General features: G+C 36.6%; 1 long non-coding RNA gene across 5 annotated transcripts in view; it reads left to right on the forward strand.

Moving 5' to 3' along the window:
* LOC116858615 overlaps positions 1-20,907 on the forward strand; it is a 177,920-nt gene that overhangs the window by 39,053 nt on the left and 117,960 nt on the right. For 4 of the 5 annotated variants that reach the window (XR_004380958.1, XR_004380961.1, XR_004380960.1 and 1 more), the window contains exon 3: positions 333-388. This is a non-coding gene — a long non-coding RNA (uncharacterized LOC116858615). Of the gene's footprint in view, positions 1-332; positions 389-6,526; positions 6,532-13,232; positions 13,243-20,907 lie in introns of those variants that run through there. The other variant, XR_004380959.1, reaches the window with a different exon arrangement.

A 20,907-nucleotide genomic window follows, 5' to 3' on the forward strand; every position in this document is an offset into this window, starting at 1 on the left:
AGGAAAAGCAAAGTGTATCATCTCTCTTTAGGACTTCCTTATTATTCACAGCATTTATGTGAAATATAATAACCTGAAGAAAAGAATATGATTTTTATGTAATTTTATTTGAAATAAACTCCGTCTACACCAGGGAGTCCCTCAATTTAATGGGCACATAAATTATGTGGGGGGTCTTGTGGAAATGAAGATTTTTGACTCAGTAAGCCTGGGTGGCCCCCAGACTTGGTTCTGAATTTCAACCAAGATCCCATCTGGTCTGTAAACTACTCTTGAATGGGAAGGATCTCAACTTTTCCCAGCTCTTAATCACTTATACTTAAATTTTTCAGTGTTCCAGTATCACCAGATTGGAAAAACCAACCCAAGAGAACTTAAAACATACTTGGTAAGTAGAAGAAATAAGAATGTTTTTCCCTTCTGGAAATCTTTTCTAGATTTGCAATTCACTTTCTGTCCTTGGTTTGAAAAAGCCTGGCATACTGATTGTTGTCTGGTACGTTCTTTACCCTGATGACTAAGAATCTAATTACATTCTAAATTGTGACTATTTCCCTAAATATTTCCAGCTGCTTTCAAGATGAACTCTATAACATCACTAGAAAAAGACTCCTTTGCCTTTTTGGGAAGCTTACAATATGATCCCAAATAGCTTTCTTTCAACATGTGATGTTCAGAAGACCACAGAATTTTAGGGTATCTTTTCAAATTAACATTAATCATACATGGTTTTCTTATGAAAGCATTTCTTTCAAAATGACCCACATTTTGACAAAAAAAAAAAAGCATGTATCAGTTTAGACAAGATTTTGGCATAGGAGAGAACTTAACTCAGAAACCTTATTTGGGAATGATGAATTTTAATATTTTCTGTCTCAATAATAATAGTTGCTTAGTATGCTCTAAACTAGTTGTAAACCAAAGGGAAGGGCCTGTTTAAGTAATAAACTTAAGTACTAAGCTTCAAGTGCCAGAATGTTAAAATTGAAGTCAAAATTATTTCATCAAGGGGCGCCTGGGTAGCTCAGTCAGTTAAGCATCTGCCTTCAGCTCAGGTCATGATCTCAGAGTCCTGGGAGGAGTCCCGTGTCCTGCTCCCTGCTCAGTGGGGAGTTTGCTGCTCCTTCCCCCTCTGCCTGCTGCTTCTCCTACCTGTGCTCTCTCTCTTACTGTCAAATAAATAAAATATTTAAAAGAAAAATTAATTCATCAAAAAATGTTTTATACAAGCCACTATGTTATGAATACTCAGAATGTCATTTTTTTGGACAAAAATATGACTTTTCAAAGTCTTATTACTCCAAAAAATATGCTAATTCAAAAAGACATTCAAGTACCTAACTATTTAAATGTTATTAAAGTTGGGATTTACAAAAAATATATTTAGGCATGTAGTATTTACTCAGCTAAAAACATGACAGCAAGATATCTCTCCTGGTATTACACTTCTATTCATCTTTTTTTCAAGTTCTATTCATTTTATGCCTCTTCTACATTTTAATATTTTATTTTAAGCATACAAAAGATTATATGTAAAAAATGAGTAATTTATGAAGCATATTTTCAAAGTAATGCCTGTGAACCCATCCCCTCCTTAAGAATTAGAAAAATACCAATACATTTTTATTCTTATCCATCTCTTGTTTCTTCCCCCAGAGGTGATCTCTATGCTGAATTTTTCATAAATCATTCTTTTTAAAAAAAATCGTTTTAGTGGGACACCTGGGTGGCTCAATTGGTTAAGCATCTGCTTTGGTTCAGGTCATGATCTCAGGGTCCTGGGATGGAACCCCATGTTGGGCTTTCTGCTCAGTGGGGAGTCTGCTTCTTCCTCTGCCCCTGTGTGCAGTTTCTCTTTCTCTCTCTTGCTCTCTCTCAAGTAAATAAATAATATCTATAAAAAATAATTTTACTATGTAGACATATGAATTGAAATAAGATATTATTTAGTTCCTTGTTTTTTGAGCTTTGTAAAAATAGTTTCATAATGTATGTATTTAGTCTTTTTCTACTTGATACTATTTCTAAGATAATATATATTAATGTCTAGTGGTAGGTTATTCTTTTCATCGTTGTGGAATATTAACTTTGAGAATGTATGAAATTTCTCCACTCTTTTGGAAGTGGATATTTGGTTTCCATGATTTTTTTTTATATTATTATGAAACATGCTTCTCTGAACATTCTAGTACTCCTGATGCATAAAGAGATTTTCTATGTTGTGTATATTTTGGAATGGAATAGCAAATGATCAACTTTCCAAAACAGTATCATTATTTTCCACTGTACAATTTTTGTCTTCCTCTAAGCACTGTATAGAAATTCCAATTGATCCATATCTTGGTTGTTAGTTGTCTTAGTTTTTTTTTTCTTTTTTCAAAAGGAAATATATATATATATTTTTTATAAACATATATTTTTATCCCCAGGGGTACAGGTCTGTGAATTGCCAGGTTTATATACTTCACAGCACTCACCATAGCACATACCCTCCCCAATGTCCATAACCCCCCCCCCCCCCAACCCCCCTCCCCCCATCAACCCTCAGTTTGTTTTGTGAGATTAAGAGTCACTTATGGTTTGTCTCCCTCCCAATCCCATCTTGTTTCATTTACTCTTCTCCTACCCCATTAACCCCCCATGTTGCATCTCCTCTCCCTCATATCAGGGAGATCATATGATAGTTGTCTTTCTCCGATTGGCTTATTTTGCTAAGCATGATACCCTCTAGTTCCATCCACGTCATCGCAAATGGCAAGATTTCATTTCTTTTGATGGCTGCATAGTATTCCACTGTGTATATATACCACATCTTCTTTATCCATTCATCTGTTGATGGACATCTAGGTTCTTTCCATAGTTTGGCTATTGTAGACATTGCTGCTATAAACATTCGGGTGCACGTGCCCCTTCGGATCACTACGTTTGTATCTTTAGGGTAAATACCCAGCAGTGCAATTGCTGGGTCATAGGGTAGTTCTATTTTCAATATTTTGAGGAACCTCCATGCTGTTTTCCTGAGTGGTTGCACCAGCTTGCATTCCCACCAACAGTGTAGGAGGGTTCCCCTTTCTCGGCATCCTCTCCAGCATCTGTCATTTCCTGACTTGTTAATTTTAGCCATTCTGACTGGTGTGAGGTGATATCTCATTGTGGTTTTGATTTGTATTTCCCTGATGCCGAGTGATATGGAGCACTTTTTCATGTGTCTGTTGGCCATCTGGATGTCTTCTTTGCAGAAATGTCTGTTCATGTCTTCTGCCCATTTCTTGATTGGATTATTTGTTCTTTGGGTGTTGAGTTTGCTAAGTTCTTTATAGATTTTGGACACTAGCCCTTTATCTGATATGTCATTTGCAAATATCTTCTCCCATTCTGTCAGTTGTCTTTTGGTTTTGTTACCTGTTTCCTTTGCTGTGCAAAAGCTTTTGATCTTGATAAAATCCCAATAGTTCATTTTTGCCCTTGCTTCCCTTGCCTTTGGCAATGTTCCTAGGAAGATGTTGCTGCGGTTGAGGTCGAAGAGGTTGCTGCCTGTGTTCTCCTCAAGGATTTTGATGGTTTCCTTTCTCACATTGAGGTCCTTCATCCATTTTGAGTCTATTTTCGTGTGTGGTGTAAGGAAATGATCCAATTTCATTTTTCTGCATGTGGCTGTCCAATTTTCCCAACACCATTTGTTGAAGAGGCTATCTTTTTTCCATTGGACATTCTTACGTGCTTTGTCGAAGATTAGTTGACCATAGAGTTGAGGGTCTATTTCTGGGCTCTCTATTCTGTTCCATTGATCTATGTGTCTGTTTTTGTGCCAGTACCATGCTGTCTTGATGATGACAGCTTTGTAATAGAGCTTGGTTTTTGTCAAAAAATAGGTATAATATTGTTATTTTAATTTGAAGTTACTTGACTATTGCTAGAGTTGATCATTTTTTATATGTTTATTGACCATTTGTCTTTCCCCCTCTGTGATATACTTGTTCATTCCTTTGCTTACTTTTCTTAGGGTTATTTGTTTTTTTCTTGATATATTTCACTTTTCATTTAAGGACTTTATTACTTACTTATTTTTCCCCTGGTTACTTTCTAAACAGAGAATACATCTAATCTCATATTAGGTATGTGTTCTCTTGGTAGTGGCAGAGTAGCTCAGATCAGATCAACATTCCATTGTCAACAATTACACACACATACACACAATACAAACATAATTTTATACACACACAGATGCATATGCACATGTTGTGTTTGTGTGTGTGTGTGTGTGTGTATGTGTATATATATATATATATGTATATATATATGTATATATATATACATATATATGTATATATATATACATATATATATATAATCAACTATCTGAAGCTACTGGAGGATAAACAAAGGTGGGCAGAAACTGTAGAAGCATTGGTAGTTGGAAATAGAATAGTGCCCAGGGAGCTTTTTCATAGTTAATACTTGTCACTTGAGGGCAGCTTCAGTCAGCACTGTATTCAGGGTTACCATAATGACTGGAGAGTGAGGGTGAAAATCCCAGAAAGGAGAGAGACACAGAAGGAGAGTCCCAGATTCTGCATGTTAACTCTGTCCAAATGTCTGGTTGACTTATGACATGTGCATGTGTGGTAGGGAACAGCCACCCAAGACTGGAGGGATTGAATAGAGAGTTCAGCTGCTGACCACCTTGGGGCAAACAGTTTGGAGTTTAAGTTTGCCAAGGTATCTTGTTGTGAAAACTAATAAAACATCAGTAATCTCCAGAGAAGTGTAGTGTATTCTGTACAGGATTCAGGTTGCAAAACAAAATGACCAAATATGAGGAAAACAGAAAGTGATACCCATACTAAAGAACAAAGATAAGCAGTGGAGAATTGCTCCCAGAAACTGGAATTAACAGACAAGATTTTAAAGCAGCTGTTACAACTATTTAGAAATGTAAAGAAAAATATGATCACAATAAGTTAGTAGAGGAAATTTCAATAGAGAAATAGAAATTCTAACAAAGAACCAAATGGAAACTGTAGAAATAAAAAATATAATATCCGAAAGGAAGAAGAAAAACTCACTGGATGGGTTTAAGAGCGAATTGAAGATGACAAAAAGAATCAATGAATTTGAAGATACATAATAGCAATTATTCAATCTAAATAACAAAGAGGGAGAAGATTTAAAATAAAAATGAACAAAGACTCTGTCACTTGTAGGACAATATCAGAAGGTCTAACATGAATATAAGTGGAGTCTGAAAGGAGATAGAAAACAATGCAGAAAAGATTTGAGGAAACAATGACCTAAAAGTTCTCAAATTTGATGACAGTTATATTTGATGGTGTTGCCAAATCTTATCAGTTCTGTTGCCAGAAATCTCTATGAATCCAGCCTCTCTTTTCTGTCCTCATGCTCTCATTCATTTGCAGCAGCCTCCTATTTTGTCACCTGGAGACCAGCTTCTCCCAACTTTAGTGTATCATTCACATTGTCACCATAGTTATCTATCTAAAATTAATCTTTTTCAAAATCAAAGCTAATAATGACATTATAAACTAAGACAAAATCTTAAACTCCTTAGCATGACCTTTATGCTAGGACCCAATCTATACCTCCTGTCTCAGGACAAATATCCTTTTATACCTTCATGCCAGCTCACACTGGTGCCTTAGTGCCCTTACCTCTCTTTCTCTTTTCTGAGAGACTCTTGGTATGTCTTTGGTGAAGTCCTCTTCAGTAGCACAGTCAGGGTTAGTGGTCTGTTCTCCGTGTTTCCATAACACATGATAAGCATCACTATTAGATCATAAAGCTGGAGAGAAAGAGACTGCACTATATACACCTCTAATTCAGGGACTTTTCCTCCTTGTTTCTGACATACAAAGACACTTGTTGCTGACATAAAGTAGGTGCCAAGTAAGTACATGTTGACTAAATAGAATATCTGGTAGAAGTTGTATCATCTATATCAGTATGTATTATCTTGGATCACAGGAAACCTCTGATATTTGACAATTTCTGAGTATAAAAATAACAATTTCCTATGGTTCACCTACATGCATGAGGGAGCTTATAACTGTTAATAGATTAAGGCAATTGGAGTTTTATATTCTACTTCTATTAACATTAATCAGGAAATTATACCAAATGATACCAAGAAATTGTCTGACTCAAACCACTACCTTTGGGCATGTGACATATTCTTGTGTTGCAGAAGAAACTCTGAGAAATTATTTGCCCAAGGTTTGCAGAGCAATTAAGTGGTAGAGCATGCTGATAAATGTGAAAACAAGAGTTTAAAAAGTCATTTCATTAATATATAACATTTAAGTAAGTACCTGCTGTCTTTTCAGTGATGATGTGACCCATACCTATTCCTCTTTTCTAACTTTAGTTTTCTCAAAGTATTGTTATGAAAGTTTTCAGACATATAGGAAAGTTAAAAGGATTGAGCAGTGAAAGCACAAATACTAATTTTAATGAGTAAAGCTGTGAAAAATTAGTATGTCCATATTGGTATACAACCCTGAACTAGAAGATATAGTAATCTATTTTAAGGGGAGAACTAACAAGTATAGGTAAAAGACAAAACTAAAAATAAAATCATGCTAATACTTTAAAACGATATACTATAGTTGAGTGGATTAATTTATAATATTTTTATTAGTTTCTTTATCAATTGAGAAATTTCTGTAAAATCAAAACAGTATAGATTTAATCACTTTTTAAAATAAGTTTGAATTTGAATTCAAGATATGAGCAAGCTTTTAGCTACTTATGTTCTAAGTTGGTGCTGGACACTGGATTTGGTGCTTTAGTTTTCTCTGGGATACAGATCAAGTCAACTCTATGCCTATCTACCTTTAAAGTCAATAATTTCCCAGCTCAATAATCCTGGCTGATTCGTGTTCATGTAATGACCAAGCCCATAACTACAGAATGATTTATTGGGTTTTCATTTCCATTTCCTTTTGGCCTATAATCATTTCCCAAATATCTATTGAACTCCTACTATATAATGAGTATCATACTAGGGTTATAGAAGCAAATTAAATAGATAGAGCCCTAATATTCATGGTACTTAGCATTTAGGAAGGCAAGCAGACTTGAAACAATTTTATAAGTTACTAAACAAAGAATTTATTACAATTGTGATAAATCCCATCAGCTATCATTAGCAGTCATTGTGGGTCAGTGGAAATATAAGCACATCCTAAGGATAGAGTTAAAATCTGTTCCTGTAATCCTCTCACCAGTGTGTTGAATCTCTAACATGTCAAGATTCTGATTCTGAGATGGCAATTAAAAAGCAATAATAAAACTTTTTTGAATTTTTTTTTTTTTTTTGGTCAAACAAAACTCTTTTTAAGAATTCATCAAACAGAAGTGTAAAGTAGAAATTGACCAACATTTCTATCTATGCACAGATCAGTAATGGTCCTAAAATTCCCTTCTGGTGCATTTCTTTGGGCTATCTCAGGACAGACAGCCTAACCACATCCCCTCTTGCAGGTGAGCACCATGAGGTCTCCCAAGCCCTCATATCTGTGTCCTTTCATAAGCTTTTGAAAACTGTCCAGCTGAGTGTGAGCTATGAGAGGTGGCCAGGGAGTGTACCTCCTGGGGTGTGGGGGGGATTGGGGTAAAGAGAGCTATAAAACAGCATAGGGTTGTCTTAAATTTCATCACTTCAGGTGGATCTCTCTTCTAATTATAGCTTCCTTCCCTCTTGAGACTTGACTCTGGGACAGTTTGTTGTGAGGATATCAGAAGTGCTGGGAGGTTGGAGACTTTTTTTTCCAGGCACTTATGGAGTTTTGTGTCCCTACCTTCCAGAATCCAGAACACTTATGGCTCTGTAAGTCCTTAGTTAAGATATCAGGTCACTAGATCAGAAGCTACTGTTAAGTGTTGGTAGGAGACACTCTATACTCTCTTCAGTAATTTACTAACCAACTATTATGGGTTGAATTGTGTTCCCCAAAATGATATGTTGAAGTCCCAATCTCTGGAACCTGTGAACATGACTTTACTTGGAAATAGGGTCTTTGCAGATATAATCAATTTAGGATGAAGTCACACTGGATTGGTGTGGGCCCTCATCTAATGACCAGTAACTGGTATCCATATAAGAAGAGGGACATTTGGACATGGACAGACACAGGAGAGAAAGCCAGGTAAAAGCAGAGGCAAAGATTGGAGTGATGCATCTACAAGCCAAAGAACATGAAGGTTGCCAGCAGTCACCAGAAGTTAGAAGAAGCTAGGAAGGATTCTTTTCCCAAAGCCTTCAAAGAGAGCATGGTTCTGCCAACACCTTAATTTTGGACTTCCATCCTCCAGAACAATGAGAGAATAAGTTTCTGTGGTTTGTCACAGTTTGTTTGTCATAGTAGTCCTAGGAAAATAATACACCAAACAGTAGACAAAGAATCGTCCGAATATGAATATTAAGATGAAGATCAGAAATGTTTCTGTCTTTCCATATCCCTCCAGATATAAATAGGAGCTCTCTCCCAACCTGTGGAGCATCTAGTAAAGTTTAATCCTCTACCACAGTCTTCCTGTGCAAGTGCTCCAGGACAAATCAGGCATCCCTCCTGGGACCTATACAGGCAGGCTACAGAGGTTTTATCTATCCTGCTCCAAGTGTATCCATAGGTCTCCTGAGGTGAAGTCTGCTCCAGGAGATCCTGGGTCCAGGTTGTCACCCAGCCTCCCATCGGAGGGCTGTGGTCCAGCCAACCACAGGCGGCAATTCCTGACCTCAGAGAGCCTTCTATGCACCTCCAGCTCTTCTAGCTTGTCCCCTGCATCCAGACCCTTGTATTATTTCCTAGAATATAAATTACAGACCAGAAAGGACAAAAGTATTTTGGAATAGTGTAGTGTTGCACTTTTACACACACACACACACACACACACACAAACAGACACACACACTCACGCATGCAAGTAGACATGTATATGTATATTTTATTCCCTGTTCAAATGTTTTTACTGACTCCCTCTTCCTTGGTGAGTAAAATCTAAAACAAGCTCTTAGCCCGGCATTTAAGATTAGTCAGTATATTGCCTGATCACTCCCTTTATGTAATCTGTAATCTAGCTAAGCTCTCACACTGAACCACTTCCCATCTTTCAAAACCCAGATCAAATATTAACTCCCACGAGAAGGTAATCTTTCCTCATTTCCACAACCTATTTTGAGCGACCATAATACTTTGTTTTTGCCATTCTATTCATGTTACTCATTGTATTGTATGTTGTTGTACACTTGTTTGGCCCCGTTTGCCTGGCAGGAAGAAAGCCTGTTGCTATTAAAAGTGAGATTGATAGCACAGTACATTGTGGAAATTGAAAGCACAGCCTTCTTGGAGTGTTTTCATATGTAGAAGGGTCTTCAGTGGTGCTGTCATTAGGCGATGAGCTAAGCATGCTACATAAATTATTTTAGGTTTTTCCACTAATGTACACCAATTTCCTTATTTACCTTTGTGTCCAGCATAGCACATGTCATGGTTGTAGATACGCAATAAGTATTTGCTGAAAGGTGAATCTAGAAGGCAGATGCATGGAGAACATGAGAACTTCTGAGCCTTTTCTCTTTATCTCAGTAGATATGTCACCTTTATGAAAGTTATGACTGAGTTGATCTGTTAGGGAAACTACTCTAACATAAATCTCTATCTTGGAGTATATTCTAAACTAAAGAAGATTATGAGTGATGCTGTGATAATGAAGCAAGATTCTAAATCATTCTGTCATTCTATATATTCCTATTTTAGTGTCCCTCTATGTATATGGGACACAAATCTAAAATAAAGTCTGGATTATTTTAAACCATGGTCCTTGTGATACATGCAGAAAAACATACTGAAAGCCATATTCAAAATGCAGAGTATGAACTCTTACATGTTTAATCCCACCATTTTTGGTATGACTGTATGGAGAACTAACATATGCAACTCTAAACTACAGCTATGAACTTTGTCCATAAGAACTGAAATTGTATGTTGTGAGCATTGGTATAAAGAACTAAGCATCTATGCCCTTCAATAACCTTTTCTTTTCTGTCACGTCCCAGCATCACGAACATGGCCACTGTGCAGAGCTTAACACAATAAACAAAAGACCCTAAAACCCAAGCCACCTTGTGGACTTGGCATCAAATTCAGATGATTTTGAAAAGCAGTTCCAATCTTCTGTTCTTTTTGTTTGTTTGTGGTTTTTTTTTTTTTTTCTCTTTCTTACTTTGTATTTCTTTCCATAAGAATGCTGGATCTGACCTATTTTTAGGATTTGGCCCATGGAATTGAACTTGGTGGTTTTAGTTTCACTGTTGTTGTTTTTCTTTTTTTAGGTAAAAAAAATAAAACATAGGAGTCCTGGCTGCCATCACTAGAAAAGCACTAAGGCTTTCTTCCTTTAATTATACACTTACAGGCACACCAGACTAGATGTGTGCTTTATGTTTCCTGGAAACTGCAGGTTCTTAGTTCCCCTAAATCTTTTGAACCTTTCTCTTTAAATAACTCAGTGACTCCTAATGGCCCTTAAAAGAATGACATCATCAAAACATGCAAAATTAATCTACCTGAATATTAGTTCCCATTTTGTTTGTGGGTATTTTTTTTACCATTAAGAATTCTATCCCCCCCATATTATTTTCCATGCTATCCTTTGTCTATCTTATACAGCCCTCTCTCTTTAGCTGAAGAAGGTTGATGTAATCTCCTCTATCACTCCGAGATCTCGTGCAAGCTAGAGGGAAATCACTGAGCTTTGAGATTCCCCCCTCAGACCAAGATGGCCTTCATCCCCTTTCCAGACTCTCCTGACCTTGTGAATTCTTATTAGAGTGGCTGTTAGAGGCAATAAATATAACACAACTAGTTATCAAGTGCTTCTGTAACTAGATTTGCTGAATGTTAGATGTGTAACCTTAAAGTTTCAAGTCTGGCAAGGTTTGGATGCTCCTATATGTTCCATGGCCTTGAGTAGCTAGAGGATTTTGTGCTGGAAATCAGGATTACAAATATAAGGAAATCATGATAGGTAATTAAAATGTTTAATCATCAAATTCTGGAAATTAGGGCAGATTGACCATCTCAATAGGTGGAAGGAGCGTAAATGAGTACCAGAAAACTGCTAGCATCACTTTTGTTCCAGAGTTTGTTTTAGAGTTTGGGTAGCAGCAACTGAACTTTTCCCCTGACTATCTTAACACGTCTTTTTCGTATTTGAGAGTCTGGCCAGGATTGGAAACAGAGGTGTGAAAGAATTACAAGAGTGGCTGTTTTTGTAGTACTTTTGGCTACAAGTAAAATAAGCAGGAAATTCTAAAATGTCTTGAGAAAATTTGTCCTCCAAAAAATTCTAGCTTGAATTAAAAAAAAAGAAATATATGAGATTCAGACATTTAGGATGGTATTCAAATAAGAATGGTACTACTATGGATAGCAACAGTAGTGGCAACTAATTTAATGTCTTAATGTCTATATGATACTTTCTAGGGTTGTCAGTATTCTTTCATATGCCTTTGGCTCCTCTGGTGGCTATAAACACCTTATCAGGCATAAGAATTTGGTGGTATTACTTCCATTTTACAAATGAGACAGCTGAAACACAATGTTAATAGCAGTGTTTATTTTGTTGCTTTGCCTAGGCAATACTTTGACCTCACAGGCACTCACAAATACTTTTAAATTTCTCCTTCAAGATTATTCTGAAGCACAGAAGTGCTCACGTGTATTTCCAATACCATCTGTGAGTACAAACACAACTTTTCACTTTTTTAATAATCTGAAAAAGATATATTAAATGCTTGACCATGAATGTTGCTATGTTCATTTTGTGCTCTCTAGAATCAAGATACTCAATAAATTCAGCTATTTCTGACTTTATAGGTAATACGATGTTCATTTGAAAGTGTAGAGGCAATCAAACAAACCCAAATTCCTAGAAAAGTGATTAGGATTAATGTGAAGAAAGATTTAGATTCCAGCATTTAGAGAAGTGTTGTGGATGACCATAGTTGTAGCAAATAAGAGTAAACAAAAACGAATATGTGATTATTTAGAGCTCAACTGAATGGAACTCATTAGCTGAAAACCTGGCGTATAAGAGCTCTCTTGTACGTTTAATGTGATAAAGTTTCAAAGACATCAGAACTAAGTGGTTGTGGTAATACGATGCTTGAATCAACTTTATAGTGCTTTCTAGATATTTGAATATCATCCTTTATGAGTATATGCATGTGCTACATACCTTTATTCAGTTGTTCAAAAAGCTTATCTATACAAAATCCACATGAAAATGCAGATTTATGTGGATTTCTTTTTGCATTGTAGTAAACACGAATGTGCTTCTGAACATCTGATGATTATTGTTATGATTCTTGGAAGGTAGAATGTGGCAAGTAGAACATGTAAGTATGGAGGATGTAGAATATACAGGTGTAAAGGATGTAGAAAATATAGGTAAGTAGAGAGGATGTAGAACATATAGGCATAGAGAATGTAGTTCAAGATCTCATAACTTAAATGATGTTCCTACTCTTCAGCTATAGCAATACACAGAGATTATATAAAGCAATATACAAAGGTATATTATATATACCTACACACACACACACACACACACACACATACATTCACACTTATTTTAAGTCATTAAATTCAGTATAGCAAACCTGATACAGAGAGGTATGATTACAATATTCAGTTTTCATGATCTACACATCAAAATTATAGAGAAACAGATTTCAACTTAATAGGACAAAGAACCTTCCAGTGAAAATGATTGTTGAAAGTTTGATTGGACTGCCTCAGAAGGTAGTAAATTTTCTTCCAATGGAGATAATCAAACAGATGCTATAGTGGAGATTCTAGAATTGTATTAGTTTTGACTAGATTATTTTGAAAGTCCCCATGATTCACTGCTACTGGAGGTTTTTGGCTCAAGAGCAAATCTCAGGGGCGCCTGGGTGGCTCAGTGGGTTAAGCTGCTGCCTTCGGCTCAGGTCATGATCTCAGGGTCCTGGGATCCAGCCCTGCATCGGGCTTTCTGCTCAGCAGGGAGCCTGCTTCCTCCTCTCTCTCTGCCTGCCTCTCTGCCTGCTTGTGATCTCTCTCTGTCAAATAAATGAATAAAATCTTTAAAAAAAAAAAAGCGAATCTCAGAATTTCACCTTTGGAAACTTCAAAAATGTTCTCCTTCCACTGCTTTACTTTTCAGAGGAGGAAACTGAGCCCAAGGAAAGAAATAGCTAATATGTTTCAGGAGGTTTGTTTGACAGGAGTCTATCCTTTTGACTTTTTTAGAACTAAGTGAAACGTACCAGTATTCTCAGTGAACTTTCTGCCTGTGCTGTGTCAGGAAAACTGGACACCCACTGAATGTAGGAGGTCTTTTACTTCAGGTTAATAATCAGACATGTATAACTCACCAAGAACAAGTTTTGTACATGAATAATTGAAAGTAATCATTGTTAACTTCCGTTTATTTTTTAAAACTGGTACACTTCTTTAGCCACAGGGATGGGGCTCAAAGGCTTTCTTTCTAATATAAGGATCTTCTAGAAAGAGTAAATGGGAAGATCAGGATTAGTTTGCAAATGAGAGGTAAGTGCTAAGAGTTCTAAATTCACTTCCTTGTGTTATCAGCTATTCCTTGGGTGATATGAGGCAAGATAACCAAAGCAGGTATTGGTTTCTAAGTACAGGAAGAGCCATTCTGGTTGGCAAAGTCTTAGTATTCCATACGAGTAATAATTGGCCCTTGCTGTGAGACTTCTGAATACCACACCACCCGTCCTCCCACTACCTTCCTTGGCTGCCCCACCCCTGCATAGACCACAGGCTTCCTGACGTTGGAGCAGCTGACAGGTTAACATCTCTTACTTAGTTGATTGGACACTGAAAAATAATTTCTAGCTAACATAATGTGCTGTTTGTTCAACAAACTTATTTCAGGCCACCCAAGGCAATCTGCAGAACCTCTTCTTTCAGTGAGTCAGGTTATTTGTTAATGACCTTAAAATAGAGGGAAAATAATTTCACCTCTGCCATACACTTGGGGGAAATTGTGATGGCCTTTTGTTAAGTCTTCAAAGTATCTCATTGTATTTAAAAGTATTTTAAAAAGAAAGTATTTTCAGAGCGTTCTTTAGTTCATAATTAGGTTATTCAGATGATGAAGGAGTTTTTTGTTTGTTTTCGATTTTCTGGTTGTTTGAAAGAATTAGATGAGGGGCGCCTGGGTGGCTCAGTGGGTTAAAGCCTCTGCCTTAGGCTCAGGTCATGATCTCAGGGTCCTGGGATCGAGCCCCGCATCGGGCTCTCTGCTCAGCAAGGAGCCTGCTTCCCCCTCTCTCTCTGCCTGCCTCTCTGCCTACTTGTGATCTGTCTGTCAAATAAATAAATAAAATCTTAAAAAAGAAAAAGAATTAGATGAAATTAAAGACTTTTTTTTTCTCTTAGAATCTTGGCTCTTGTGTATATGAGGCATGAAATAATAAAACAGCTACCATTTCTGGAGTGCTTACTATGTGCCAAGAACTGCTGTGTCCTTTACATATATCATCTCATTTAATTCTTATAATAACCCAAAGAGATATGTTCTTTTATCATTCCCATGTTATAGCCGAGGAGACTAGAGGTTTAGAGCAGCAACATATAAATCATCCACTCATAAGCCATAGAACTACAGATGTAAACCTTGATCTACCTAGTGCCATTGAGAGTTGTAAGGAATCAGAGCCTGGGCTCCATTTCAGTCTGCCAGGAAAACCTGAGCCTGGGTTCCTTCACAGGACCGTCCCAGGATCCTCAGCCTATAAAGTCTGCCTTGGTCCAAGGGACTCTAGGGTTGGAGTCTAGTTCAGTAGTCATCAAGTTGTGTAAACCTGCATAGAAACTTTAAGGCTGAAGAGTTCAGGAGCCACAGAGCTGGGTGATACCTGTATTGATGGGGGTGGGGGATGGAGAGGCCTCTACAACTCAGAATATCTGGTTAATTCCTTCATTTGTTAGTAATAGACAATTCCTACCTCACATTCCTCATTATCCTATCCCTCTGTTCCCACTCCATCATTCTGTTTCTGTCTCATCTACCTTTGCCTACATCCTGCATCCAAGATCTTTCTTGATCACCGTAAGTATATATGTGAAAAAAAAAAAAAAAAAAAAAAAACAATCCACACAGCTTGAATTATGAAGGGATTGGAGGCTCCATATAGTCTCTTTTTCTTCCTTCACAAGATTATCTCAGTACTTTGGATGTAATGAACATTCAAAAAGTATGTGTGGATGGATTTATTTTATAGTTTTAAAAGGAAATATGTCATGGGGTAGTAGTGATATTCAGAGAAGTCTTTGGAAGAGTTTTCTGTTTGGTGAAGAAAGATTCAGAAGTACTCTCAGATTTATTGCCTATACTTACTGGATTCAACGGGAGTAAAAGGGGGATAGTTTAAGCTTAAATTTGATTTAAAGAATGAAGAAAAGTTCTTATTCACTAACAAGTGCATTGCACATCATTTCAACTTATGTTTAAGAATTTGTTCCTTAGTTCTGGGAAACCTTAATTTACTTTTGCCATGCTGTGGTAACCTTTGAGTAAAACAGATGAAAGCCAGCTTTTCTTGATGCTGTGCAATTTGTGTATTTTGCGTGCATTCCTGCCAGATATCTGGAAGATGTGCCTCTGATAGGACTACATGCCAGTTACCTCTGGGGAGCACCATTTCTAACAATATTTTACCTGAGATAAGTAACAGTGATTACTGTTATAAACTCCCAAATCTCAATGGCTTAACATCGGAAACAGAGTGAATCAGTGAGCAGCTTATCTTGTGGTCACTCAGAAATCCAGTCTTCCTCTGCCATCTTGGGACCTCAGAGTTTTCCACTGGCTTCTCCACAGCTAGCCAGAAAATGGGGTAAAAGAGGATCACATGGGAGGTTTCTTAAGGCTTCAGCCAGAACTATAGGATAGACTCATGCAAGAGGACCCAGTCATGCAGCCATGGCCTCAAGTGCAAGGGGAATGGCAATGTCCTCTAACTGTGCTCTGGAGGGAGAAGAGTTTTGGTACCACAGAGCAGTAGAAGCCACAAGGCAGTCTGTTGCGTCAGTAGCACTTGGCTTTAATAGTGCTTTACTTACAGCACTGGGACTTCAGAATCAGAAAAAGAGAAGGAGCTTCTTAAATAATTCTTTGAGTTCTCTCTACTTCCACTTTTGTTATAAATGAGTTTTCCTTCAAATTGTGAAAAGCAAATCAAACCAAGTCTAGAGATGTAATGAACTCTCACCAAGGAAACATGCCATGTGGTTTTTGCCAAAAAGTTTACAGAATGTAGGAATCCTGGTGCCAAAAATCAGATAAAAACTCAAGTTATACACATTGAAAAATTGAACAAATGGTATTGTTATTGAGTCTGTTTATATTGTACCTGTTAGACTTAATTTTAAAGATGGTAGAAAGCTTGCTGTTGCTTTCTTCTGTGGTGGGGTTTTGTTTCTGGTTTTTTGGGGTTTTTTTTTGTTTGTTTGTTTTTAAGGAAATAATGCTTTTAAAAAGAAGCAATGCTCTGAGCAACCTACTAAATGGGAGAAGATATTTAAAAACCATATATCTGATAAGGAGTTAATATTCAAAATATATAAAGAATTCATACAACTCAAGAGCAAAAAAAAACCCAAAACAAAAACCAAACAATTAGCAAGTGGATAGAGGGTCTGAGTTTTTCCAAAGAAGACATACAGATGGACAACAGGTATATGAAAAGATGCTAAACATCTCTAATCATCAGAAAAATGCAAATCAAAATCACAATGAGATGTCAACTTACATCTGTTAGAGTGATTATTATCAAAAAGATAAGAAATAACAAGTGTTGGCAAAGATGTAGAGAAAAGAGAACCTTGTGTACTGTTGGTGGCATATAAGTTGGTATAGCCTCTCTGGACAAGGGTATGGAGATTCCTCAAGAAACAGAACCACCATGTGATTTAGCAATTCTACTTCTAGATATTTATCAGAAGGAAATGAAAACAGTAACTTGAAGAGATATGTGTATCCCATGTTAATTGCAGCATTATTTACAATAGCCAAGAAATGTCCATCAATGGGTGACTGGATAAAAATGTGATATATTTTACACACACACACACACACATAGATATATATGTATATGTATATGTGGACATATGTACATATACATATATACATACATATATATGTATATATCACTATATATATGGTGTTGTTATACAGCCATATAAAAGGATGAGATCTATTACCATTTGTGACAACATAGATTGACCTTGAGGGCATTATACTAAGTGAAATAAGTCAGGCTGTGAAAGACAAACACTACATGCTCTCACTTCTATGTGGAATCTGAAGAAAAAACAAACTGAAATAAAATAAACCCAAACACAAAGATACAGAGAATAGGTTAGTGATTGCCAAAGGTGGGGGAAGGAAGGTGTAGGTGAAATGGGTAGAGGTGGTCAAAAGGTACAACCTTCCTGTTATAAATAATTCCTGGGGATATAAAGTACAGCATGATGACTATAGTTAATAATACTCTATTGTATATTTATAAGCTGCTAGATTTACTTTTAAGAGTAAATCTTAAAAGTTCTCATCACAAGAAAGAATCCTGGGGAACTGCTTATTAGGAGAGGAAAAGAGACAGAAGAAGTGGACAGTTTGGTAGGAGGAAAAGCAGAAGAGTAGCCCTGACTTAGATGTCAAGTAAGAAATGTGTTTCCAGGAGGAGGCAGTAGTTGAGTATGTTATTAGGATCAAGGAATGACTATTAGGTTTAGCAATGTGGAGGTTCTCGATGCCCTTGACCCAAGCAGTTTTTTGGAGTGGTGTGGGGGCAGGGTGCTCTTTGAAGTGAGACTGAGAGAATGGGAAGAGTGGATTGGAAGCAGTAAGAATAGACAATACTTGGGGGAGTTTTGGCACAGAGGGAAAAGAAATAAGGTAGTACTTGGAGAGGTAAGAAGTGTTAAGAGAAGGTTTTGAAAGATGAGAGGACTAGCAAATTTGTTTTTGAATAATAGTGAGTAGAATGGAGAAGAATGGGCAATGAAAGAGAGAGAAGGGAGATTTGGCCAAGAGGGGTTGGGAGCTGGGCACAAGTGGAAGAGTTGGCATTATCCAGGGTCATAGACAGCCCACAGACTGATGGCAGAGAATATAGGAGGGATCAAGGTTTAAGAAGAAAAATGACAAAAGTGTGAAAGAGTTCTTTAAGAGAAAGAATAGGAGAATCTACACATTAAGAAAATCTGATTACTTGATTCCATTGTGGTCCAAAGATTGCTTGAGTTAGAAATCTTGAAAGAGTAAGATGAAAATAAAAGATGGTGAATCACTGTCTTATAAATGAATGACCATCTGTTTCCATCTGAGTTGTGAGGAAGAAAGGTATTGAAGATTTCCCAGAGATTTAAGTCTCAGGAGACATTTTGGGAACTGTAGTCTTGTGCATTTAATGGAGCCACGTATCCTTATCCGGGAAGCCAGATTAACATTGACATAGACTTCCGCACAGTATGTGGCAAGACTAAATGAATGGTCTTGGTCAGTAGATTTTGCACTTAAAATAAGAGCCAGTGAAGGGAGTGGGACGAGTTGGATAAAATACAGCCCCCAGGGAGGGCTGGAGCAAGAGACCTGTGCATTATGCCTTCCAGACCTGAACCGGGAAGTTGGGTTTTAATAGCTTTGACTTACAAAATTAATACCCTCCAAAGAAAATTCACCTGTTGCCAAATCTAATGCCAGGGTTTGAATGCTCACGGTTCCTTCAAGTCTCTTGTTTGTTTTCATTTCTTTCTCTTTCCTTGTTCTTTTTCTCCTACTTGCCAGAGTTTTCTGACCTTTTAGGCATGTCTACTAAAGGGCTTGCAATCTGTCTTCTTGAGGAATCCCGCAATCAGAAGGCCATAATTAGAGGGGGAGGGGGACAGTTATTGTTTTGGTTTCAAATGTATTTCTCCTGGCTATGGATTTCTCTAAATTCTTTGTGTACATATAAACACACTCTTTATGTCTTGCAATTTAGCCCACTTATTTTGAAATCCAACTCTTCGGAACATTCCTTTTTAGTTAGGTAAGGTTGACAAACAACAGTTCTGTCAGAAGAAGTTCTATTCACCTAGGTGCCAAGGACTTCTTATTTTTTTTCCATATACCTTCATTTTTCGAATTAGATACCCAAAGCCTCCTCCACTTGATCTATCACACAGTCAGATGTCAGTATTTAGCAAATTCTCTTGCCACTAATGGTTTTTACACTGGCGCTGTTTTCACAAAATCTACTTTTAAACCTTGTGAATTAAAGTTTCCATTCAGTATCACCCACAAAGAGGCAAGAAACAAAGATGTAGTTTTCTTATAAAGAAGGTATAAAAATATTCACTACCATACACTGTTCTTGGTGTTGGCTGCTGTTAAGAGGAAAAGAATTTAAAGATCACTCTTAAGATTGGGCTGAAAAAAATATGAAGGTATTTCGATGTAGGAGTGTTGAGATATAGTCCATTTAATTTTTAGTAGATAAATTTCAAGATAAACTGTTTTCTTGTTTTTTTTAATATATTGCTTTGAGTTTTGACTGAGCTTGAGAATGGAAATATGAAGACATATTATTATTATTATTATTAGTTTTGATGGAAAGTGGCTTTTTCTCATCATGTATTATAGTCATTCTATAACATTCTATAAGTAGAGAAATGTGTAAACTACAAAGTACGAGTCCTCCCACAATCCTACCTCCCAGAGATAACTAAACTGAACAGTTTAATTTTTATCCTTCTAGGTTGGTTTCTACATATGTGTATGTATGTTTATCTTTAGTTCTTAAAACAAAATGAGCTCTTATAGAATCATTTTAGCCTTGGTGTTTATTTTGTTAGTAAGTTATGAACTATTTATATATATATATTTACCTGATTTATTTTCCTATATGAATGAGCTAATATCTATTTCAATATTGGAGATTATTTACATTTCTAATTTTTACTATTAAAAGGGATGCTGCTATTCATACTTCCTTACAGTGGGATAATATCACCTATCCATTGGTTTCTTGAAATTAGTACATAAATACACCAATACATTTAAAGTGTCTAAAGGAATACAAGACACATAAATCCTTCAGAAAATTATTATTTATTATTCTTTCTATTTTATTTATTACTAGTGAGTATATCCTTTGAGAAAGTCTTAGAAATGAAATTATTCAGTTGATAAATATTACCAAATTGCCCTTGAAAAAGGTTCTATGAAGGCATACACCCATCATTGGTGAATAAAGCATATTTGTTACCCCACACTACTTAAATTAAACTTCAATAGAAGCATAATATACATATACAAAAATAAATGCATATCATAACTATTAACTCAACAAAGTGAATTCAGGGGTGCCTGGGTGGCTCAGTTGGTTAAGCATCCAACTCTTGATCTCAACTCAGGTCTTGATCTCACGGTTGTGAGTTCAAGTCCCATGTTGGGCTCCATGGTGGGCATAGAGCCTACTTAAAAACAAACAAATAAATAAAAGTTAAAAGAAAACAGAACAAAACCCAAAGTGAATTCATTTATGTAACCAACATCTAGATCAAGACAGAAGTCATCTCTGAGTCCTCACCAGTCATTATTTGCTTTTCCTACCCCAAAGGTAAGTACTATCCTGTTTCTATCAATGTGTACTAGTTAGTGTTCTATACTTCTGTCTAGCTTCTTCCACTCAATATTATGTTTATGTTCAATGACCATCTATGTTGTTGCAGTTGTCAATATGTCATTCATCTCTATGGTATGCTATTCTAGGAATATATTGTAAATTAACCACTCTGTTACTGATGGACATTTTATGTGTTTGTT

Source organism: Lontra canadensis, unplaced genomic scaffold (genome assembly GCF_010015895.1).
Source record: "Lontra canadensis isolate GAN:19392208 unplaced genomic scaffold, GSC_riverotter_1.0 scaffold141, whole genome shotgun sequence".
Taxonomy (NCBI): domain Eukaryota; kingdom Metazoa; phylum Chordata; class Mammalia; order Carnivora; family Mustelidae; genus Lontra; species Lontra canadensis.